This window comes from Acanthochromis polyacanthus, chromosome 14, assembly GCF_021347895.1.
Source record: "Acanthochromis polyacanthus isolate Apoly-LR-REF ecotype Palm Island chromosome 14, KAUST_Apoly_ChrSc, whole genome shotgun sequence".
NCBI classification, from domain to species: Eukaryota; Metazoa; Chordata; class Actinopteri; family Pomacentridae; genus Acanthochromis; species Acanthochromis polyacanthus.
The window spans coordinates 3,100,214-3,126,599 of NC_067126.1; the positions used below are offsets into that span (position 1 = coordinate 3,100,214).

General features: G+C 36.7%; 1 protein-coding gene across 1 annotated transcript in view; it reads right to left on the reverse strand.

Moving 5' to 3' along the window:
• Positions 1–21,842, reverse strand: part of LOC110964288 (ras-associated and pleckstrin homology domains-containing protein 1-like) — a 72,826-nt gene extending 50,984 nt beyond the window's left edge. The window contains 2 exon segments of the mRNA XM_051958674.1: positions 20,555–20,599; positions 21,758–21,842. The gene's annotated coding sequence lies outside the window, so the exon portion shown is untranslated.
• Between the last annotated feature and the right edge of the window lie 4,544 nt (positions 21,843–26,386).

Genomic DNA, 26,386 nt, shown 5'->3' on the forward strand with positions numbered 1-26,386 from the left:
AAAAGATAAAATAATAAAACTAAACGCTGAAAGAAAAAAGGCATCAGAGGTTACTATATAGGTGATATGTTCCAATAAATAATTTAAATATAGGCTAAAACATGCACATTCCTGCAGATATGTGTACTACTTTTTATTAATTCTTTGGGTTTTCTACTTTGCTGTTTACTTGATTTGTTTTCAAAATCTTTCTGTAATTCTTTAAAAATCTTCTAGAGATTCTTTAATATCAGTAAAACTTTCTACTTCTACTCTTCTGCTGCTTTCTTCTTCTTCACTACATTTATTTACTGAATTCAGTTATTTTGAAGGTTCTTTTTAATAACACAATAAACCACATAATCTGCTGTATTATCATTATTAGATCACAGATCTCCAGCAGCAAATAAACTCATTACAATCACATTTTTCTTTTCCAGCATGAACGCATCAATAAATATAATCCTAGTAATACAATAAAAACGCAAACAGGTCATTCTGCTCAACAACTACTGTGAAGTTGTATTTAAAGCAGGGTGTTTACTTGTAAGAGAGTATTTCTAACTTGTCGTGTTGGTTACTTTACTTCTTAGTACTTTTTAAAGAGTAAATCTGCATTTTAATGCAGTAAACACTGAATATTCAGACACTTGTTGGTCTCTTTTGTGTTTTTAATGAGTAAAACCAACAGAAACACATTTAGAAATACAAACACACACAGACTATAGAAGCTGGAGCCGCTTTTCTTTTCTTTTTCCCCCAATTTTATTTATTAACTTTTTCAATTTTTACACAAAACAGTAACAATTACAATTAATTATAATGAAAAATACTTAAATTATGACTTGACTTACATACAATACAAACAAGTAAAAAACAAAAAAACACATTCAAAAACAACACCAAGAACAGCACAAAGTGTAGTGCTCAAACCAATACCACAGTCCACATATTGTAGATCAAATTATCACCAAGTTCACAAAAAAGTATAGGGGTACATTATAGTTTCAATTTATCTAAAATTGGTTTCCATACATCATAAATTTTTGGGATTACCCGATATTCAAATCTCAGTTTTTCAATGTGCAGCACTCCCACAAATTCTCTAAGCCAGGCTTCAAACTGAGGTGGGACATCTGCCCTCCATAGTCTCAGGATGCACCTTTTAGCTATGACCATACCGTATGCAATCAGTGAAGTCACATCGTGACCCAGTGATTGCAATACTTCTGAGAAGCCCAAAAGAGCCGTTTCAGGGTCAGGGTTAATAGTGATTTTAAACGCTGGGGAAAACCATTCAAATATTGCGACCCAAAAATCTCGAATCCTTGGGCAAAGCCAAAATTGATGTGCCAATGTACTGTCCATAATCTTACACCTTTCACATAAGGGTGATGTCTGTGGAAAAAAACTTATGCAGCTTCACTTTTGAGTAGTGCAATCTGAAAACTACTTTATACTGAATGGTCTGAAGTCTTGAGTTCACAGAACAATGATGAATGTCGCTCAATGCTCTCTGCCAGATATCATCCCTAATTGAGATATTTAGATCTTCCTCCCATTTCTGTTTAATTGTCAGAGTAGGACAAGAATATTTTTTTAAAAAGAGCCGTTTTTCTGAGCCTTTAGCGGCAGTTTGTTCTAAAAATACTGATCATAAACTGGATTTACAACAACAGAAGCTGCAGAGTGAAGCAGGGGAAAGGTTACAGATCAGTCCATCATCGCATCCTGTCTGATTAATGACCACAACAAGCTGCTTTTCCAACAATAGCTGCTGGATTCTTCTGACAACCAAATGATTTTTCCTCCGCTTACGAGCTCAGCAAAGTAAAAACAAGTTGCTGGAACCAAACAGAGATCAATCAGCGAAGAAAAGATCCACTAAAAACAACCAACTCATTTTTTAAGCAGAAGTCTGACGTGTTTGGAGGAAAGATGTTCAACGAGTCACGTGACCTGATGATGTCATCAACATCAGGATCAGATTCCAGATGTTTCTGTCACATCTGGGGTTTTACAGAAGGAACTCAAACTGGAGCAGAAATCAAACTTCAGCAGGACAATTTTTACAGCAGGAACTGGAGGTGGCGCCAGTGTTTACAGGAGCGACGTCCTGATTGGACCGTTCAGCCGGATCCAACAGATAATAACCAATCAGAGATGGACAGGAGCTACAGGACAGAACTACAGATTATGTAGGAAACAGAACGATGTGGTGAGAACTAATTGATCCTGCTGAGAACCTAAAACCAAGCAGCAAAGACTCCAAAGAATCTAAATAACCGATATGCCGATGACTCTGCACTAGTGGTGCAACGGATTACTAAACTCACGGATCGGATCGGTCCTGGGATCAAGAGTCATGGATCGGATCATTTTTCGGATCAGCATGTCTGTAACATATACACATATGTCTATGTGATCACCCCTTCCTCCCCCCAGACGAAAATATTCGGAGCTCTTCCCTTCGCCTTCGGCCCACTTGGCTCATCCCGTCGTGTTCGGCTCATTTCGGCTCCTCCATTCATGTTTGTTACCACCAACCGAATGTCCGGGTTGCTGCAGACTCTGACGTCACGCTTCACTTCGTTGCATAAACACAAGACAAGATGCTGAAGAGCTCCGCTGCTTGGGAATTCTTCAGTTTAACTGAAGACAAAACAAAGGTAAAATTTGGACCCGAGACCAGACAAAGGGATCCGAATATTTGGGCCGTTTCCGCCACAAGCAGCAGCCCCCGCCGCCGCCGCCGCCCCCCGGCCATCTCCACCACAAGCCCCCACTCCCGCTCCCCCAACGTTACGGGACGGAACGAATATTCGGATATTCGTCTTTAATAGGGCCCGAATATTCGGAGGCCAGAAACCACTATTCGGGCCAGCCCTACTCGCCATGTCTGCTCTCTTCCTTTCTCCACTCGCCACAAGCTGCATGCGGACAGAGCACAATTTTATTTATTTATTTATTTATTTTCAGAAATCGATCCGCGGGCCATGTGTGTGCCGAACCGATGACGTCGATCCGAACAGATCACGGATCAATGATGATCCGTTGCACCACTACTCTGCACTAATGAACATGATCTACATGATCGATCATTAGCATGGTAACATTGAGACGAGCTTATCCCACAGCTTTAAGAAAGCTCATAAATTATAGAACAGAACGTGCATCTCGATCAGGAATGGTGTGATCTGACTTTTGGTAGAGACTCGTACAGTTTTTACGAAATTCATCAAATCAAATCAAACTTTATTTATATAGCACTTTTCATACAGTTTAAAAATGCAAAATACGAAATTCATAAAAAACTGTTAAAAATCCCCATTGAAATGACTGGAAAGTCGGTGGATAACATCTAAACCAGGGGTCGGCAACCTTTAACACTCAAAGAGCCATTTCGACCCGTTTCCCACAGATAAGAAAACACCGGGAGCCACAAAATCCTTTTAGCATTTAAAATGAAGACAACACTGCATAAATCGCTTTTTTTTTTTTTTTTTACCTCTATGCCCTTGTTAATCAATATTTTGCGAATGTCTATTTAACTTGTAAAATATATTTATCTTAAGCTAGTAACTTTTCTCCGGTAAGTCGCTGCCCTATTTTCCAAGACGACACTCCTCTGACTCTCTGACCTGCTGCCGTGTTCTTGCGAGTAACGTGTATTACCCTATCATGAGTACTTTTGACTCAAAGACCAGACGTGTCTTTCTTGGAGTGGAGCTTTAATATACAGGCTGACATTCTTGAGTACAAAACGATGTGAAACTACAGGCGTTGCTTCTCCAGGAGTAAAACAAAAAAAAGGCATGAAACGTGTGGGAATCTGAAGCTCTGTGTTGTCTCTCTGCATCAGCTTTGCGCTCTCATGTCACAGGACACAGCACATCCGGTGGAGTGACACGTCAAAGTAAGAGCGGTAATTTCACAATAAAATTCTCTATATTAAAATGCATTGAAACACGCCTGAAAGGCAGAACAGTGTATTTTCCAAAGTTACAGGGAGCCACAACAGAGGGCTGAAAGAGCCGCGGGTTGCCGACCCCTGGCCTAAACCATCCATCTGTGGAACCTTGAAGCTCTGGAAGACTGGACAGTAGAAACTAGACTTTGGAAATTATTCATCTAAATCAGTGTTCTGAGATCTTTTACGGTTTCTAATGTTTTACGTAAAGTTTCATGGTTTGTTTTGGAGATCCAGAATTTTGCTTCAGTTTGGGTTTGAGAAAAACATCACTTTTGAAAAATAAAATGTACTTCTATAAATCATAATTATGTATAATAATAGCATGATTTATCAAGCTGCAGAAGATGCATCTGCACACTCCAGATGTCTTCAGAGATGTTCCAGTTGGACTTCTTCTCCTCTCTGAGTTCAACCAGTTAGTGCTGAGACAAACGCTGATTGATCAGAAGCTCTGACACTGGAGGAAGAACTTTCTCTCTCCTGAAAACAGGTCTGGAAATCGTTTTATAGGGACAGTTCTTGAGATGAAATAAATCTGGAAGGTCCAACCTTCAACCAGAGGAGGTTCTGCTGCTACCATCAGGAGGAGAAACAGCAGCTTAACACCAGAAGAGCTGCAGACTGTTCACTGTTTGATTCAGCATTCATGAGGTGGATGGTCAACGCTGAGTTCTACTGTAACATCCTGAGGAATCTGAGGAGAACATTCAGAGAAACCCACCTGAACTGTGGCCTGATTGCATTTAAGTTGTCCAACAGCTCAGAGATCATTCTCCAGTTTTAGAGCCAAAAACATCTCATTCTACCACCACCATCTTATATGCTACACTTATACCCCTACAACCGCTTCCTTTTCCCTAAAACAAAGTATAGGTTGACGTATGAACATGAAGAGACTTCCATGTAGCTGTATATCTGCTGCAGGAGCTCTGGGAGCAGAGCTTCACTGCACGAGTAGATTACTTTAGAAAGGATGAAAGAAAAATGAAAATAATGTACAGTTTTAGATATTTATAGACACAGACGTGCATGTATGAGTAAGTTTTTAATTTAGCTGGAGTTAGCAGATGTCTAGTTTAGCTTAGCATACGTGACAAACACACAGCGTCTCATTAACACGGTGGAAATAATTTAACCCCCCTTTCGTCCTGCGGGTCAAACTGACCCATTTTAAAGTTTGAAAATGTGGAAAAAAATAAAATAAAATTTCACAGTGAAGCTTCTGATGTCCACATTTTCAACAGTTTTGGGAAATCTTTGAAGACTTTTTGGTGAAAAAAAGAAATGTTAAAATTATTTCTTTAATAACATAAAAATCAACCAAAATCCATCAAATTTCACTGGATTTTGGTTGAATTTTTATGTGAATGTTCTTAAAGAAGATAGAAGTTTTACTGACAGATATGGAATCACTTTAGATATTTTTAGGATTTTTTTGGAAGATTTTACTCATTTAAAAATATTTACAAGAATTTTCATGCCAAATTTGGGATTTTTTTTTTTTAAAAGGAAAGTTTTAAGGAATTATTGGAATTTTCTTCCTGAAGATTTTGCAAATTTGCAGAAATTTGGAGATTTTTTTTCAGACAAAGAAACAGTATTTTTGGTGCTGGTAAATGAGGACAACAGGAGGGTTAATCAGTGAAATGAAACAAGTTTAAGTTATTTTGTTGTTTTTGGTCGGAGCTGTGACCTACTTGAGCTGTTCAGCCTCACGGTGTTTTTATGGATTAAACTAATTAAATATGACGAGTTAATTAGCCAGCTGGAGGCTAATTCTGTAAACGGTGGGAAGAACCAGTTTTCACTTTATTTACGATGCTAAGCTAAGCTAAGCTAAGCGGCTGTCGTCTCAGACATGAGAGCGGTATCGATCTTATTTAGCTCGTAACAAGAAAGTAAATCTCATCACTTTGTCATTTTAGACTCTCTAAATATCAAAAGACATCTTCTGTCTGACTATAAAAGAACATTTTAATGATTTACTCACATACACAGATTTATTCCATCAGTAATTAACTCCTCATCATTAAATCCTCATTAGCCTGAGAGAAAAACTGATTCTCCGGATATCAGCCGGCCCAAACATTTCTACTGATGTGGTTTCATTAGTTAATTTCTAGTCTTCTTTACTTCCTGATCAATAATCTGATCGATTGATCTCCTTGTTTCTCTCATTCAGTCCCAGAGTGTCTGTCCTCCACCCAGACGACCCCACAGCCTCGCCCACAGATCAGGGATCTATTCCTGGGTAGCTGCTCAGCCGTTGCCCCCCTCTGGGGAGCTGGAGCTAGCCAACACACACACACACACACACACACACACACACACACACACACACACACACACACACACACACACACACACACACACACACACACACACACACACACACACACACACACACACACACACACCGTGAGGAGCGACGCTACAATTAGATCCCTGTGGTTTGCAAAGTCTGTCATTTAGACTGGAGGGTGTGTGTGTGTGTGTGTGTGTGTGTGTGTGTGTGTGTGTGTGTGTGTGTGTGTGTGTGTGTGTTGCTATCATTGTGGGGACATACCATTGACTCCCATTCATATCTAACCCCTAACCCAGACCAAAACAATGGCTAACCCTAAAGAAACGTTTTTGCACTTTTACTTTTTTCAGTCACAACAACATGACCAAGAAAACACTGTTTAAACTTGTGGGGACCAAAATGAGGTCCCCACAAGTGACATAGTTTTCGGTTTTCCTACAGTTGTGGGGACATTTGGTCCCCACAATGTAGCAAAAACATGGGCACACACACACACGTGTGTGTGTTACTGCGTGTGTGTGTGTGTGTGTGTGTCGCTGTGTGTGTGTGTCGCTGTGGGACTGGAGGATCATTGTGAAAACTCTCACAGCTGCGCTCTCGTGCCACAATCTGCCGAAGGTTCGACCAACAAACGAACCTTTTCTCCGTCGATCGTTCAGGAAATTTAAATGAGATTCAGATGAAGCTTCATCTGATTCGAGTGAAGCCAGAAAAACATTCTCAGAGCTAAAAGGTCAAAGCAGATCGACGGCAGCAAGAAGTTCATCCATTACCTCCAGAACTACTCACTGATTTAATCAATACTACTCTCTTTAAACAGATAACCTCATAAATGTCTGAAAAAAGTCTCCAAAGACACCCCAGATATTAGATTCTATCCACATCTTCCACCTGTTTATAGACATGCAGTGTGGAGTTTTGGACTTCCAGCCTGATAGAGGCTGTTCAGTCTGACTTCTTGACCTGAACGTTTACTCTGAATTGCCTCCAAACTAAATGACAACATGTCAGAGAAGCTGTCAGTGTTTCTGCATTCTGTTCAGATGGACGGATAAAAAAAGTCAAGTGGCAACTTTACCAACAAAATTCAAGCTATGGTTCACTAAATGACCAAACTGGGACAAAATTAACCACAAAGAGATGCAAAATGACCACAAAGAAAGACAAAATTAACAACATAAGACACAAATTGACAAAATGGAACAAAAAAAATCACCACAAAGAGACAAAAGGTAAGTAAGAGATGAAAATCAGCCATGAATGTGAGAGATGTGACAGAAAACAAGCAAAATGGAACAAAAACAACCATGAAATCACTACAAAAAGACCCTAAATCACCCCAAAAAAGAGGTGAGATCGACACAAAAACACTCAATATCACCAAACAACTTGAGGAAAAAACCATCATGAAAAGTAATGAAATCAGCTGTCTTTTCATAAACCACATGAATATGTCCAGCTGCTCTGATCAGCTGGTTCTGTTGGTGCATTAACTCTGAGGAACTTTTAGAACATCTACTGATAAAGTAAAGGTTTAATGTTCCTGTTAGCTGGTCATTAACTAGCGGTTAGCTTTAGTTTACATCAGGACAAACTGAGTCAAACAGTCAGAGGCTTTTATTTTGCTGGTAGAAGTTCTCGTCACATGAAAAATCTGCTGCAGGCAGGAACTTTCCTCAGACCTCCTCTGTGGATTCATGGAATCTGGAAGACATTTAGACTCTGAAGACAACAAGAAGTTCCTGTTTTGTACCATTAAAGTTCTGATTTATCAATAAAATTCTGTTTTAATCCATTAAAGTTCTGTTTTATAATATTAAAGTTCTGTTTAATATATTTTATGTTCTGTTTTATACCATTAAAGTTCTGATCTAAACCATTAAAATTCTGTTTTATATCATTAAAGTTCTGTTTTATGCCATTAAAGTCGTGTTTTATTCCATTAAAGTTGAGTTTTAAACCACTAAAGTTGTGTTTTATTCCTCTAAAGTTCAGCATTAACTGAGAATCACAGCAGAAGTCTGTCAAATAGCTGAGACAGCAGCTCAGACCGGTGTGTAGTTGTGTTATAGTGTGTTATTGTGTGTTACTGTGTGTTGTTGTGTGTCCAAAGTAAACAGTAATTACTTTCCTCCTCCTGTCTGTCAGACTGAAACATACAATCATCCTCCAGTCCTCCACCTCTCAGCATTCTGTCCTCTTTATTCATCCTCCTCCTCTTCATCTATTCCACTCCTCCTCCTCCTCCTCCTCTTCATCCTTCCCTCCATCTCTCCTCCATTTTAATCAGTCAGAGTGACACAACAAACAGTAAATCTGTTGCTGCAGTTTCCTGATTTGCTGCAGAAGCAGCTGATGTGAAGTCGTTTTATTTCAGCTGCATCAACACGTCTCTGAGGGTCAAAATAACTTCACCGAGCAGAACGATCTCCCTGCAGCTTTATGAAAACCAGATTTGTACATGATTCATTTTGTGTTTTCAGTCTGTCTGAAGGGAAGCAGCTGCCTGGAACAGAACCTGTAGAGATCTCCATCCAGATCCCTGCTGTCTGACCTGATCACTGAGGATTCAGCCACCGCTTTGTAGCCAAAACTGACCCTGTTCAGACCTGTTAAAAAGCATCAAAAATGCCTCCACAAAAGTCTAAAATGACTCATAACTAAATGACAGAAACTGTAAAACATCCAGACTGATCACCTCTATATTTATCTGCAGGTTTGTTTTCATGAGAATCTGCGGTTTGGAAACTCAACAGCTAAATGTGAAGACTCTCAGGTCATTTCAGTTCGATGGTTGGTCCAAAAAGACCTCAAAAATCACCCAAAATGAGATAAACTTTGTCCACAATGACAATGAACTGTCCAACACTGACTCAAAAATCTGTTAAAACGAGTTAAAAGTGATCCAAAAATGTTTCGAAATGACACTGAAACAGACACTTTTCTACTTGCACTAGATATCTCCATTTTAATGGTCGAACCGAAATAGACTTCAAAATTGCCAAAAATCTGTCTCAAAACTTGACTCAAAACTTGTCCAAAATGACAGACACTCCAAAATATCTGACCTAATTACTCACATATTTATCTATTCTGTCCAAAACTGAATCAGAAATTGTCCAAATTGAATCAAAAGTCTGGTAAAATTAGTTAAAACTGACCTAAACTTTGTCCACAATAATTCCAAAGTTCAGCTACATGTGGATCACCACGTCCACCGTTATAATGACTCTCCGGACATTTTACTCCCATGGTTGGACCAAAAATGACTCAAAAATAATCCATAAGGGGCTAAACTTTGACCACAATGACAATAAAGTGCCTATACGACTCAAAAATCTGTTAAAATGAGTCAAAAACTGATTTAAAACTATAAATATATAAATATATAATATATATTATTATCAGAGATTGAAAGATAGAAAGATTAACAGAACAGAGAACAGTTATTGATCCCAATGAGTCGATCAATCAGTGAGGGTAAGGCCATCGTCCAATCAGGTGCAGCCGATGTCTGATTGGCTGCAGGAAGAAGTTTCTTGTCCCTGATTGACTCCAGGATCCTGGAATAGTTTCCCTTTAAGAATAGCTCTCAGTCACTCAGCAGCTGTTAGCCTTCATATTTACCACGGTGAAGGTCAGAGGTCACTTCCTGTCTGGTGGTTCGTGAGTTTAACAGCTGATTCCAGGAAACCTTGATGGAAACTTCTTGTAGAACTTAAACTCTTGGTCTGTTTAAAGGTTTATTTCCATCTATGTGAGTATCCATTGTTGCAGAGATTGAGGAAATCAAGATAAAACTGTTTGATGGGGCGAAAAGCTTCCACAACATCTCATTTTTACATAAATATCTTCCATTAATGGAGTCATTTCCGTCCATTTTTAATGAGCTGAGAGGAGGATTTCTTTCAGTTTGTCTATAATATATAAATGCTAAACTGTTTTAATGGTCTCTGAGCAGTGACATGAGGTTACATCTGATCTAAATAAAGAGGAGACAAGGAGGAAAAGTAGATAATTTATCATTAAACCATCAGAAATCTGCTGCACATATTGAGATACTGAACCTTCATCACTGGGCCGCCTGTCGACCACATGGACGATTCTAGAAAGCAGTGAGTCATGAGGTAGAGACGCTTCCACAAATAGAGAAGAACTGATCTAAATTTGATGTTACTTTACAACAACTAGACTCTGCTGCTGGTGTTTTATTCCTCCAGGTTAAACAAAGAATGATTTTTGTTGGAAAGTTTATCAGACTGAGACTAAACATGAAAACACCAACAGATAGCTGTCTATCCACCTCGTCCACCTAATCCACCATTAGTAATACTCTCTGGTTATTTCAGCTTCATAGTTTGTCAGAAATCAGTTAAAAATCATCAAAAATGTCCCAAAAGTGTCAAAAACATCTCAACAAATGTCCAAAACTTGACTCCTCAATGACATAAACTTCTAAATGTCTGACATGATCTCATGTATATTCATCTGTTGGTTTGTTTGTGGTGAGTCTGAGGTTTTGGAAACTAAACGCGATGGAGGATTAAACCCTGTACAACCATTATGAAGACTCTCAGGTCATTTAGTTTGATAGTTTGTCCAAGAAGACTCAAAAATCAGTTAAAATGACTCAAAAATGACCCATGAATTGGTGAAAATGATCCAAAAAATGATCAAAAATGACTCAACAAAATGTCCAAAATGACTCAAACTCGTCTTAAATGACAGAAACTCCAAACTGTGTGACCCGATCACCTTCAGATTCATCCTCCAAAGTCAGTTCCTCCACAGAGAAAACAGTAAATTAGAGGAGACATGGAGAGAAGACGACCAGGAAGGACAGAAACAAGAGCAGAGTTACTAGAAATGTGTTCCTCCTCCAACATCTGCTGCTTCGGTTCCCTCACATCAGGAACTGTTCTGGGAACATCCCAGTTTCCCACATTCAGCCTCACTGGTCTGCTGCCACTAAACTACAGGAAGAAGCAGAAGAAGAAGAGGATCTTCAGATGTGGTCCATTCCCACGGCTCTAAATCAGGACACAGTAACTCTCTATTTTAGCTTGTTGGTTTTTGTGGACTGAAGCTATAAATCAGAGGAAAATGAATCCAGTTGGAAGTTTTCAGACGTTTCACACAAACTAAAGAACTCATCAGGATGAAGCCTCAGATCCTCAAAACAATACTCCTCAGAATCACATTTATGTACTGTTAACATCCTCAGAAGCACATGTTATTACATCTACTGTTGGTTTTTGAAGAATCTGCTGTTTGTTTTTTTCCATTTTCTGAATCAGATTTTTTCCTGAAGGTGTTACAGCTGAAAAACAAGAACTTTTCTTCATCTTCTATTTTGTCTTCTTTTTCAACATCTTCATTTTCTTTGTCTTCTTCAAATTCTTCATCTTTGTCGTCTTTCTCTTCATCTCTTTTGTCTTCTTCTTCGTTCATCTTCATCTTCTTTGTCTTTTTATTTTCTTCCTCTTTGTCTTCTTTATTTTCTTCATCTTCTTCATCTTATTCTTCATCTTCGTCTTTTTTGTCTTCTTTTTCTTCATCTCTTTTGTCTTCTTCGTCTTCATCTTCTTCATCATCTTCATCTTCTTCGTCTTCTTTATTTTCTTCTTCTTCATCTTCGTCTTCATCTTTATCTTTATCCTCTTCATCTTCTTTTTCAACTTTATCTTCATCTTCTTTGTCTTCTTTATTTTTTCATCTTCATTAATTCATCTTCATCTTTTTAGTCTTTATCTAATTTGTCTTCTTCTTCTTCATCATCTTCTTCATATCATACTGATTCCAGGTTCAATGTTTCCTCGTCATGTGTGATTATTTAATACCTCAGTATGATTACCAGCTTTTTTACTTTCTATTCACTGCATTTCTTATGTTCTGTCATTTTGTTTATTTCTGAGCGACATCCAGACAAAGAATTTCCTTCAGGATTAATAAAGTTTGATCTTTTTTTTTAATCAAACAAACCAAATAAAGTTTGATTTGAATGTGGTCCTTCATGAGTCTCAGTAAAGAAACACAGAATCAGAGTGTTTGAGTCTCACCAGAAGGACAATTAGTCCAGAAACTCACACCGAGACAGCAATTAGTGTGTTACTGTGTGTTACTGTGTGTGTGTGAAGCTCTGCCAGGTCCGACAGTGAAACTCTTCCCTCCATGCTGTTTATCCGTGGATTATCAGGTAGAAACCAGCAGGCTTCAGACCAACAGGAACTCTAAAGATCTCAGGAGGAAACCACAGGGGAACGTATTCAGAAACACACCACCAACGCTGACCACATCCAGAAGAAACGAGACGTTCATCGGGTGTCAGAGAGTCCAACGAATTAATTCTGGAAGGAAGAGTCTGGAAAACCGTCGCTGCCTTGACTTTCTCAGTCACAGCTAAAACTAAAGATGTCCTGAACTAGTCGACTGGTTGTTTCATTTGTTCTCATCAGTCTCTACATCAGCAGGCTCATAGGGTTCATATTCAACAGACAAGCTGCAAACACCTTTGAGCTTTAATAACTTTAAACTGGTCCAACATGAAAGAGACTATCTGATTTAATCAACGTCTACCGGTAGTCAAACTAACTGACGTCAAAGAAGTCGATGGTGTTTCTGCATTTTCTTCAAAAAGTCAAGTGTAAACTTTACAAAATGAACAACACGAGACACAAAACTGGGGCAAAAAATTCAACCACAAAGACACAAAATGTCCCAAATCTGATATAAATGATCCCAACTGAACAAGAACAAACACAAAGAGATAAATAATTAACAATATGAGACACGAAAAGACCAAACTGGGACAAAAATAACCGTAAAAAGATGGAAAATGACCACAATGGAACAAGAAAATCAACCGCTGACTTGAGTATGAAAGTTTTTCTGTATCTTCAGTCTAAAAAAACTCTGATTTTCATAACATGAGACACAAAATGACCAAAATGGGGCAACGATGTCCACAAAAAGATGCAACAATTAACCAAGAGAGACACAAAATGGGACAAAGTAATCAACAACAAGGAGATAAAATGTCCGAAATGTGACACAAAATGATCACAACTGAACAAAAACAAATATAAAAGGACAAAAAAAGGAACAATATGACACACAAAAACACCAAACTGGGACAAAACCAACCGTTAAGAGATGTAAAATGACCACAATGGTACAAACAAATCAACCACAAAGAGAGAAAATGGCAGCAAAGAGAAATAAAAAGACACAAAATGTCTTAAATATGACACAAAATCATCACAACTGAACAAGAACAAACATAAAAAGACAAAAAATTAACAATATGACACACAAAAACACCAAATTGGGGCAAAAATAGCCATAAACAGACGGAAAATGACCAGAAAAAGACGCAACAATTAACTAGAAGACACAAAATGCCCCAAATGTGATGAAAAAAACAATAAGAGACGCCAAATGACCAAATTTGAACAAAAAAATAACTACAAGGACATAAAATGGCAGCAAAGAGAAGTTAAAAGATACAAAATGTCTCAAATGTGACATAAAATGGTGAGAAATGAACAAGAACAATCATAAAGAGTCAATAAATGAACCGGTACAGTTCTCAGTCTGTTCTGTGTCGTATCAGAACACAGGAAACCAGCTGCTGAGCTAAACAACATGACATCACTTCCCCTGGGACCTGCAGCAGAATGACATCATTTCCTGTCAGCAGATTGTTCCAGAGAGCTGCTCTAGCAGGATTCTACTGATAAAAACTGTGGAGAATAAACCGGAAAATACAACATTATAAATATTATAAACACATAAAAACATATAATGTTCAAAAGCTGTATGAGGGATGACAACAGCAGCAAATATCTGACATCTAAGGACATTTTAAACCGATTTAAACACGATAAAACTGTCATTTTACAGACACACATTGGAAAAGAAATGTCAAATAGTAAATATTTTTTGACTGATTTTACAATGTATTCACTGTAATTTATCAAAACAGTAAAAATCTGTAAAATGACATCTTGATTTCCTTTTAAATAACGGCAAATATCTGTAAAAATAATAATGATTATTATTTATATTTTTTGTTTAAATACCATAAGAAATAAAGTAATGAAAGAAACTAAACTATTTGTTAAAATATTGTTTTACAGTTTGAACTTTATTTTTTGTAAATAAAGATAACATTTTTATACATTTTTTCTATTATTCTTTGTTATTATTAATAATTTTCTGTGATTTTTATCGATAATTCAGCAAAACAAAAACAAAACTGCGTAATTTTAAAGTCACATGTTGTAAAAGAGCAAATTATTATCAATAAAAATAAATGTGTTGAAATATATATTTTTGGTGTGGACATTTTGGTTTTTACAGTTTGCCCTTTTCTTCTTGTAAATGTGTCCTCGTTTGTTGTGGATTTCTCTGGTTTATTCTGTATTTCTCTGGTTTATTCCGTATTTCTGTATTTCTCTGGTTTATTCTGTATTTCTCTGGTTTATTCTGTATTTCTTTGGTTTATTCTGTATTTCTCTGGTTTATTCTGTATTTCTTTGGTTTATTCTGTATTTCTCTGGTTTATTCTGTATTTCTCTGGTTTATTCTGTATTTATTTGGTTTATTCTGTATTTCTCTGGTTTATTCTGTATTTCTCTGGTTTATTCTGTATTTCTCTGGTTTATTCTGTATTTCTCTGGTTTATTCTGTATTTCTTTGGTTTATTCTGTATTTCTCTGGTTTATTCTGTATTTCTTTGGTTTATTCTGTATTTCTTTGGTTTATTCTGTATTTCTCTGGTTTATTCTGTATTTCTTTGGTTTATTCTGTATTTCTCTGGTTTATTCTGTATTTCTTTGGTTTATTCTGTATTTCTCTGGTTTATTCTGTATTTCTCTGGTTTATTCTGTATTTCTTTGGTTTATTCTGTATTTCTTTGGTTTATTCTGTATTTCTTTGGTTTATTCTGTATTTCTCTGGTTTATTCTGTATTTCTTTGGTTTATTCTGTATTTATTTGGTTTATTCTGTATTTCTTTGGTTTATTCTGTATTTCTCTGGTTTATTCTGTATTTCTCTGGTTTATTCTGTATTTCTTTGGTTTATTCTGTATTTCTCTGGTTTATTCTGTATTTATTTGGTTTATTCTGTATTTATTTGGTTTATTCTGTATTTCTCTGGTTTATTCTGTATTTCTCTGGTTTATTCTGTATTTCTTTGGTTTATTCTGTATTTCTCTGGTTTATTCTGTATTTCTTTGGTTTATTCTGTATTTCTTTGGTTTATTCTGTATTTCTCTGGTTTATTCTGTATTTCTCTGGTTTATTCTGTATTTCTTTGGTTTATTCTGTATTTCTCTGGTTTATTCTGTATTTATTTGGTTTATTCTGTATTTCTTTGGTTTATTCTGTATTTCTCTGGTTTATTCTGTATTTCTCTGGTTTATTCTGTATTTCTTTGGTTTATTCTGTATTTCTTTGGTTTATTCTGTATTTCTCTGGTTTATTCTGTATTTCTCTGGTTTATTCTGTATTTCTCTTGTTTATTCTGTATTTCTCTGGTTTATTCTGTATTTCTCTGGTTTATTCTGTATTTCTTTGGTTTATTCTGTATTTCTTTGGTTTATTCTGTATTTCTCTGGTTTATTCTGTATTTCTTTGGTTTATTCTGTATTTCTTTGGCCCTCAGCTGCTGAAATCTGACCCTGAAGCCGCTGCAGCTCTGAATCTATTTTTTCTGCAGCAGGAAGTTCTTTCTATTGTCCGACTGGAGGCAGAAATATTTCAGACAGAAACCAACAGAACCAATTCAGGGTGGTTCAAGTTAGCTTCTTCTGATTTCAGGATTAAAAATATATTCTAAAAGAAGAAAACATGCTTATCTTCTGCTGTTATTCTGCTGCAGATACAGTTCTGAGGACCTGTTTGCTCTCTATTTATATTTAGATTTTGATTTTTGTACTCTGTGGGACAGAATTCTCTGAACGTTCTACACATGTAGAAATAATAATCATAAGTTTCACTTTGACTTTAGTCTGTTTATGCTTCCATTAGGCCGAATTATAAACTGTAAAAAAATAAACAAACAAAAAACAAAAAAACTGTAAACATCTGGCAGCATGAAGCAGAAAAAAATATTCTTACGTTCTAAAATATAAAAACTGAAAATAACAGCAAAAAATGTAAAATATATGATTTACAATAATTTATCAAAGCATGAAAAACCTGTAAAATGAAAGTTAATAATTAAAGAGTTTATTTTATCTTATGTACAGCATCTTTGAGTTTCTTGTAAAGTGCTTCATAAATAAAATGTATTATTATTATTGTTATTTCAAATTACAGCACACACCTGTAAAATATATAGACTTATTGTTTTAATTATTTTAATACTGTAAAAATGAAGTAATTTTATGGTAAAACATTGTGAAAGAATTATTTACTATTTGTTCAAACACAGTTTATTTACTAGTTTTTTTTATGGTCAGCATAAAAATGTATACTTTTTCCTTTATTTTTTATACTAATTATTATCTATAATTCAACAAAACAAAAAAATCTGCAGAGTAACAGGAAGTTTTAGCAGTTTCTCTGACATGTTCAATTACAGATAAAAATATAAAATAAATCACAGAAAAATTCAGAATTTACATGTTGACTTTCAAAAATAAAAAACAATGGCTGAAATTATAATGTTCAATTTGAAAATCAGTATTTTTAATAAACATTTTTTTTTACTATTTATTAATTTTATATCTATAAGTCAACAAAACAAATCTGCAAAATAACAGGAAGTGACTGTAAAACTGCAATTTACAGCCACATGTTGGAAAAGAAAATTATTTTTACAAAAATACTGATTTTAATGTGGACATTATTTATTGTTTTATTTGAAAATATTTTTTTATAGTCAACATGTAAATTAACACCTTTGTTCTGTGATTTTACTAAATTTCTAACTTTTATGCTGACCATGAAGTTGTTGTTTTTCTCCCTGGAGGTTAAAATATAAACGGATCGTCTTCCTCGGGATGAATCTTAAACCTTAAACTATTTTTATTATTATTAAAAATCATCGTTGTAAACCTGTTTCTGCTCCTCCAGTCGGCTTCGTGTCGATTCGACGTCACTCGGAGTGTTTTTAGCTCCTGTTTGCTGCCAAACCGCCTCATTTACTGAACGCTGAAGCCACTCCTTCACCACAGCTTTAAATCTGTCCTGGATCAGCAGAACGAGCAGCTGTGAGGCTGATAACAGGGCAGAGACCCGCAGAGCGACTGATCTCAGGTCAGAGCTGCTTCAAACACTTTAAACGGACTTCAGGATCAGCGGGGAATCCCTCAGATCCAAATACAGCTAAAACAATCACAAACAAAATAAAACCAGTTTAAATCTTCATGAATCAGGAAGAAAACAGCTGAATCTGGATTTTATGTCTTTTAGATCACTTCTTATCACTTATTTTTATAGAGCTGCATGTTATTTGTTCATTTTATTCTGTTTGACTCTTTACTTTGTTAGTATTACTATCATTACTATTTTTAGCCTCGTCTTTATGGTTTAATCCTTCACTTTCTTTTATTCCATTTCTTTTTTTTCATTATTTTAATACGCCACTTTTGGTTCTATTATTATTTTATCTACTGTTGTTGTGTTGTTTTATTTTGAAAATCTCAGAACACGTTTAACAGCTTTTCTCCACTTTTGCCTCTCTGGTCTTTTTCTTTCTGTTTGCACTGACTGGCCAAAAAAACAAGACAAAGTAAAAATAAAGACATAAAACTGTCCCAAAGTCGCATAAAATGATTAAAAAATGAGACACAAAATGGAGACGACAAAGGTCTGCAGAGGCTTGAAACATGGAAATAGTTCAATATCTACAGTATGTGGAGAGAAAATGACCAGAGAGACACAAAATGACAAAAATGAGACACAAAGCAACAAAAAACACAAGACAATGTGACATAAAATGACACACGAGACAGAAAATGACCGAAAAACAGGCAAAACATGCCCTAAATAAGAGACAAAATGACAAAAATGAGGGCAAAAAACAACATAACCTAAGTAGAAAATGACAGACAGCAGACAAAACAACAATAAACAAGACATAAAACCACACAAATATGACACAAAACGACAAGAGGAGACAACAAGAGAGACTGAGAGTAAAGCCAAAGCTACTGGATGATTAAATAAAGTCAGCATGGATCAGAAACAGAACAGAGGAGGAAGTAGTTGGAGATCCATCCAGCATGGAGAAACATCTTTGTACTGATGATGAGCAGAGGACAGAGGAAAAGTCCATTTTACAGCTTTTTGGACACGTCAGACAAATTAATTATTTTAGATTGTTTTTGAGTCAGTTTTGGTCATTTTAGTCATTTTGATCAGGTTTTGAGTCTTTTTAGACGTTTCACTGTCATTCTGGACAGGTTTCAAGGGTTTTTGAAAAGTTTTGTCACGTTGGAAAGCTCATTTTGGACAATTTTTGCCCAAAATTTGGGCAGTTTTAGACAGCAAGGAAAATCAAACAGACAAGATGATTAAAAATGTGTCAAAAACAACAAAAAACATCAACAAGAATCAGATCCATTCAGCATGGTGAAACATCTCAGAAAAATGGTGGACATTCCAAGCTTTTTCTTCAGTTTTTGTAAGATAAAAAGAAGAAATTCAACTTTAATTTTCAGTTTTTGTACATTAAATGCCATTTTGACTACATCAGAGCTGCAGGACTTCATACTGCAGTGAAAAATAAGACGGGAACAAAAAGAAATCATGTGGGTTTGGTAGTGATTGGTTCCTATCTGAAATAAAACTTTCATCCGTTTTCATCCTGTTTCAATAGAACTGGTTGTTAACCATGGTAAAACTTTTTCAGAAATCTAAATGGTGTAAAATAGAAAAAATCTTTCTCAACATTCAAACCCTTTCTTCTAACATCTACTGCTAACATGCAGCCGCTCTATGAGCCCATAAAGAACGGTTCCTCCTGTAAAAACTCACAGATCCTGTATGTTTATTTTAAACCCTGCAGCCTGTTGTGTAAAACGATCCCACTTCGGGATCAAGTATCCAGGAATTAGTCCGCACCAACCACAGATTTAAAACACTGAATCGGCTGTGGCTAAACGCTGGAGAGACGTTTGGTTTCCATGAAACTCAAGAAGAACACGGAGAGGCTGCCAGTGATTAATAGTGAGAGATATCTGATGAATGTGGGACGACCAGAAAGTCCGTACGAGAACATTTATTTTTGAAACCACAGCTTAACTTTCCAACCGTCCGCTGGGTTCCTGCCGGGCTTTTTCTTTTACAACCGGTTTGATATTTACGTTCTGAGGCTGAATACGTGACATTCACGACAGTAATAGAAAAATACTGCGGCTTGGCCTCAGCTATGAACACGGTGGGATAATAACAAGTGTTCAGATACCAGAGAGCAGATGAAAATAACATTAGAGAGGAGAGGAATGTTCAAGACGTGGTCCGTCAGTACAAGGAGTACGAACAGCAGCAGATGGTAGGAGCTGGAGCATCACAGTAAAACCTGATGGAAGCAGTTCTAAGTAGACCTACCGACAACTGGCCAGATGTATGTGTAGATCAGAGATTTGTGACGATTAGCCATAAGAACATCAGAAGAACCAACTGACACTAATGTTAGGAAGCAAAACAAGGTCCACAATCAGGATCTCAGTTTACACCACCAAGGAACGGTGGAGTTTTGTGACGACCGGCGTTGGATTGTCCGTCCGTCCGTTTGCAAGATTACTCAAAAATGGACCAACACATATGGATGAAATTTTCAGGAAAGTTCAGAAATGACACAAGGACCACAAGAACGTCTTCAAGAACCTACAAGAGAAGTCTTTTGTAGGTTCTTGAAGACTCCAAGACTTACTGAAGTCTTCAAGAACCAAGTCCAGTTGAACAATCCTGTCGTTTCTCTACACAACCTCCAGTTTTTGTTCCTCTAAAATTCACATTTTTACTCCACAGTGACTCAGAAATGACACAAAGACCAGAAGAACGTCTTCAAGAATCTACAAGAGAAGTCCAGTGGACTTCTTTGGATTTCTCTTGAATGTTCTTGAAGACTTCAGGAAATGTTCCTCAAATATTTTTTTAGAATTCAATGTCAATAAAGATTTTTGTTAAATAAGTTAACAGACATTTACTGTCCATGGATTTACTGTTTACCCCCAAAGTCTGAGCAGAGGAACCCTGAAAACGTTCCACCTACTTCTGTCCACATAGTGAGTAAAACAGAGAAAGAGTGTCAGGTATCAGTGGAGGTATAAATGATGTTTACCTTTGGTCTGCTCAGTCCAACAGCTCGCTGGAAGATTCGATCTCCCTGCAGACAGACAGAACAGGAATTAGAAAACAGTCCTAGATCACATTTCCTCTGTAACAAACAGAATACCATCCTGCTCACAACTTCATATCTGGAATCAGTCTCCACACTGTTTAGAGTCAGCAAAATATCCCACAATGCACCTGGAAACATGGAGTTCAGCTGATGGTCACTAATCAACAACATGTCCCATCATGCATTGTGTCGAAGGAGACGGCAGATGGACGGGAGAATTACCTGAAGTTATTTCATTGCGTTTCATAGTGTTTATACGTATTTCTATAGTGTTTACATGTATCTTTACAATAAGGACTTTTATAGCTTCCATACATATTTTTAGTGTTTAAACATCTTTTCATAGCGTTTATACATATTTTATATTTTTTATACAAACTTTTATAGTTTTATACATATATTTATTGTGTGTATTTTCACAGTGTTTGTATTTATAGAGTTAAAAATTTTTTGTAGTGTTTCTACATATCTTTATAGTGTTTATATGTATTTTATGTTTATAGGTAGTTTATAGTGTAGATATGTATTGTACAGTGTTTATACACATCTTTATAGTTTTTATACATATTTTTATAGTGTTTATATGTATCTTTATCGTGTTTCTACGCATTTTTATAGTTTACTTCTTAGTGTTTATACATATTTCTATAGTGTTTACATGTATCTTTACAATACAGATTTTTATAGCTTTCATACATATTTTTATAGTGTTTAAACGTTTTTTCATAGCGTTTATACATATTTTTAGACAAACTTTTATAGTTTTATATATTTATTGTGTGTATTTTACAGTGTTGTGTATTTTCACAGTGTTTGTATTTATAGTTTAAATTTTTTGTAGTGTTTCTACATATCTTTATAGTGTTTATATGTATTTTATTATGTTTATAGGTAGTTTATAGTGTAGATACGTATAGTACAGAGTTTATACATATCTTTGTAGTGTTTAAATGTGTCTTATGATGCTTATATGTAATTTTATAGTTTTTACACGGATTTTTACAGTTTTTATACATATTTTTTTGTACATATTTTCTAAAAGAAAACACTATCAGTCCTGGTAATGAGGATCAGAATGACCTCCATCTTTGTAGTCCTATAGATCAGATGCGATAAAACGCCTCTTCAGGCAGCAACACACACCTGGCAGCTGTCTACACCCTGACCTCAGATCAGCAGGTGGCAGTGGTGTGTGTGTTGGCTTCCTGCTGAGCTGCTGGACCTAAAAATAAACGACAACATTCAGGATCCTGCTGTAGTTTCTCTGCTTCACTGACCCACTGATCTCATTTAAAAGCTGCTTGTTTCTGTGTTTTCATCCCTGAAATCCGTCATTCTGGTCTCACTGAGAGGAACCTTCAGCTTGAATCATGCTGGAACCACTTCAGGCCTTTTAAAGAATTCATACTCAAAGTGTGAATTCTGTCACATGGAGCAGTGTGAGTCCATCAACTGACCATAAAACAGAAAAACACCAACACTTCCTGAGCTCAGCTAAAGGCTGCAGAGCAAAAAACACACAAACCGACTAACATAAGATCATTAGCAGCTCTCATGTGATCAGGAGCTGGAGGCTGAAACAACAAGAAGGTTGTTGTTGGGACAAACACTCGCTCAGTTATCGGCTCTCAGACAGTTTACTGCAGAATAAACTAAAGCAGGGATTCAAACCAGCAACCGTCCGACCACAGGCAGAGTTCAGCAGCAGCCAACATCCTGGATGTGTTCGGAAAAACTTCACCACGTTCACAAAGTAAATTCAAAATATGACTCGTGTTTTCTAGATGCTGGCATCATTATTTTTTATTCCTCATGAAATAAATACATGCAGAAATGTGCTACTTTAACTCTGATTGGTCGCCCATCACGAGGAACAACCAATCAACAACCAATCAAAGGAAAATAAACAAAAGCATGTCAATAAAGTTTTGTCTTGGAGTTTTTGACAATTTTCACGCAAAAGTCAATCAATCCAAATACAGGAAGTCCTGGGTTTATGACATCATCGACCGGTAGCATTTCACCAAACCTTCTTTTTTCCTCTAAATCAGTCCATAATTCATTAAATGGACATCATGTTATAATCTAAGACTCTTAAAACTAATGACTGAGACCATAAACCTGTAGGAAAATGTTCACTGAAGTATTAAATTAAGTTAAAAGTCGGCTCACATTCTAATAAACTTCTATACAATCTGAGCTCCTTTCGCAACCAGAGGAGTCGCCCCCTGCTGGCTGTTAGACAGAATGCAGGTTTAAAGTCATTTCAGAACAACATGCTGCTCAATTCTTTAATGGAGTTGTTTTTTTACAGTTTTTTCGACACTCCAAGTAGCAGACTTTAAATGTGGTGAAATATCTAGTCAGAAGGAAGTCGTGACAGAGTTGCCATAGCGACTAAAAGCCAAACAGAGGCCAAACGGATGGCAGCATCAAAACACTGTGTTATTTATGTGGTCGACCTCAGCTGGACTGATGTGTTTGTTCACTTCCATCTTCTTTCAGGAATTAAAAACCGATGTGTCGTGTAAAATAGTTCCCGTCCGTCAGTGTTGCAATCGATTACTTCACAGGAAAGTATTAGCAGGACTCAGCTAATAACGTTCTTTCATAAGAGGCTGTGGTCGACCATGTGTGAAGACCTCGGAGGCTCTGATCAGCTCTGACTGGGGTTTAATAACGACTTCTTACCACTATAAATATCTTTCTGTTGTGGTGGTTTCTCATTATGAAAATCACTCATTCAGAGTTTCCAAATGTCACTGTTGGTTTGGGTCTTTGTTGTCTGTTGTTGTCCAGGATTTAGTGTTTAAAGTTGGATAAAATGACCACTTTGTTCTTCTTTTAATTCTCAAACAGATGAAAAACAACGGGACTTCAGCAGATGTGGCCAAACCAAATGCTTTTAGCCTTACGAGTGATTATGTTCATTATTTACTATCTTTAGCCAATCAGAAAGTTGGTCTAAGTGTCAGAAACTAGTGGAAAACAGTCCTAATTGTCCTACATAGTCCAAAATACAAACATTTTTGACATATTTGTTTAACATATCATATAAAACAGGAAAAAACTGAAGACTATCATGGTGAATCAGATTTTTTTTGTCATTTTTGATTAAAAATCACACAAACTAGCCATATTAAAAGTACATCAGACTACCTGCAGCTTTAAACTCTATTTCTGACAGCAAACTTTTAAAAACCCATCTGAGTTTCTTGATTGCGTTTATAGTTTTTATCCTCTCTGGGTCACCGTTGACTAATTTATTTTGACGAATATGTTTTTCTCGTTAAACTCTTGAGTTCATTGAGGAATGTGAAGCTGAGCTGCTGTTTCAGATTGATGAGTCCTGCGTTGCCAAACAGCCACATTAAGCAGCATTATGAAACTCCAGGCGCTGCCAGAACAGAGGCTTTAAATCCTCCACTGAAACAATGGCTCTACCTCTTCGTTACTTCGCTCATAATGAGACTTATTTAAGAGGGCTCTGTGGTTTATAGTTTGCATAACGCCACGATTTCAGTCTCTGCAGCAGATGATGAGGATAGCTGGAGAACTTGGAGACGTTTCATTGAAATAATAAAGCTTCATTTTAATACTAAACTGATGACTCAGTGTCCACATCAGCTCCAAGCAGGTCTCCACCCAGAGGATCCAGATATGAAACTTCTTAACGTCTGATAAAAGCAGCAGAACTCCCTTTACACCAACATGAACCAGGAACTTGTAAACTGGTTGGTTATTACTCATTATTCCATCTTTGTAGACATTTGGTCAAACACCAGGTTCATTACATTCATTCATTTATTCTGAACTTCTGCTGAAAGCTCATTTTCCCTGCAGTCTAAAATCTGTAGAAGATGTTTCTCCATGCTGAATGGATCTCCAACATCTAGCTCCTCTGTTCACTGTTTCTGTTATTGACATTTTTATCATTTTGGACATTTAATAAATAATTTTGAACAAAGTTTTAGCCATTGTGGACAATTGTTTTTGTAATTTTGGACAATTTTTGAACCATTCTGTGTAAGTTTTGAGTCAACTAGGACAGGTTTCATGGACATTATTGTCTTGTTTTTCTTTGTCTCATTTCTCATTTTGGTAATTTTTTGTCTTGGTTTTGTTGTTTCTCATCTCTTTGTGGTCATTTTATCTCCTCATCCTGTAGATGTTTTTCTATCTCCACATTTGCTCAGATGTTAAACTCTGAACTAATGTTGTCTCCTCATACTTTCATGGAGGTTCTCAGTCATCCAGGTCCTAGGTTCTGCTAGACGTTTTTAGAAACATCTTCCAGATCTTCCAGTTGGTTTCTCTGAAGCTCCTACGATCTCCTCATCCAGCAGATGTTTTTCTATCTCCATGTTTCACATAATTTTCCTCTCTACTGTCATTTTGTGTCTTGCTTTAGTTGCTTTGACTCATTTTTTGGAATCTTGTGCCCTTTTTTGGTCTCGTTTTTGTCGTTTTGTTTCTCATTTACGGCATGTTGTCCCTATTTTTGGTCATTTTTTTATGCCATGTCTTGTTTTTTGTCATTTTGTGCCGCTTTGTGCTCATTTTGTCTCCACATACCGTAGATGTTGAACTATTTCCATGTTTCCAGCCTCTACAGACTGCAGATCAGCTGTAGGAAGATGTTTCCCCATGCTGGATGTTCCTGAGTCATGCAGCGTTTATTTTCAGCTCCGTCAGTCGTGACTTTTGCACAGAGGAGTGCAGAAATTTTCAGTTTTCTGGTGCAAACGGTTGGTTTTTTGGCAAATTTCTAAAAGACATGCACAATAAGCTGACATTGATGAAGTATCACGATGTGAGCTTAGAATTTGGGATTTTTTTGAAGAAAACATGCCACCAGTGGGCTTAGTGGTTCAGATGGTTAATATCACTAGTTAGTGGTAGTTAATGGTGCTCTATGAACAACAAACAGCAAAGTCAATGGGACAAAAACACCAAAAACACCGGCTTTAACGTCCAAACCAAAGCTCTGGTTTCTCCACTTTGGAACAAGCAGACTGGATCTGGCTTTTAGAACACTGCGGTTATTAAGTTTTAGTTGGTCCCAATAATCCTGCTGTAACTCCCGTTGGTTGTAGACCAGGAAAGAGTCGGTGCTGCAGAAAGCTGCTTGATTTGTTTGAGATCATCCGCTGGCTATGAAGCAGAATAACCATGTTAGTAAAGAGAGCAAAGACAAGTCTAAAGAGGTTCTGAGTGACGTCGGAGTGAAGAGTCGTAGCTGCAGGTGAAGTCGACACAAGTTTGGAAATGAAAAACAGTCAAAGGTTAGCAGGAAAAAGAAGAAGAGACTTCAAAGGCCGACATCACGAGGACCAGAACCAAGTCTGCCCTTTTTAAAATTCCTACAGCAGCGCGAGTAAATGCCAGCGTCTCCACTGAAATCTGTTCATTTAATGCACTCCCAACTCTAAAACTACCCACAACAACAACAAACTAGAGAAAATGAGACCAAGACTGATGTTCTGCAGATCCACAGTCCAGCTACACAACGATAACACACTTACAGCCACGACTGCACAGAAAGCAAGCTCTGGGACTGTTCATGGAGGATAAAATCAGTTTAAAAGTCACATTACTGGACTAAAATGTGGAGTTAAATGCTAACAGGCAGGCTGTGATATTTCACATTCTGGTGTGAAACATGAGAGCATTCAGGCCTGGACAGCTGCAATTTGTAAGCGATTAATCACCAACTATTTTGATCATCGATCACTCAGTTTGAGTCATTCTATATTAAAATCTGTCTAAATT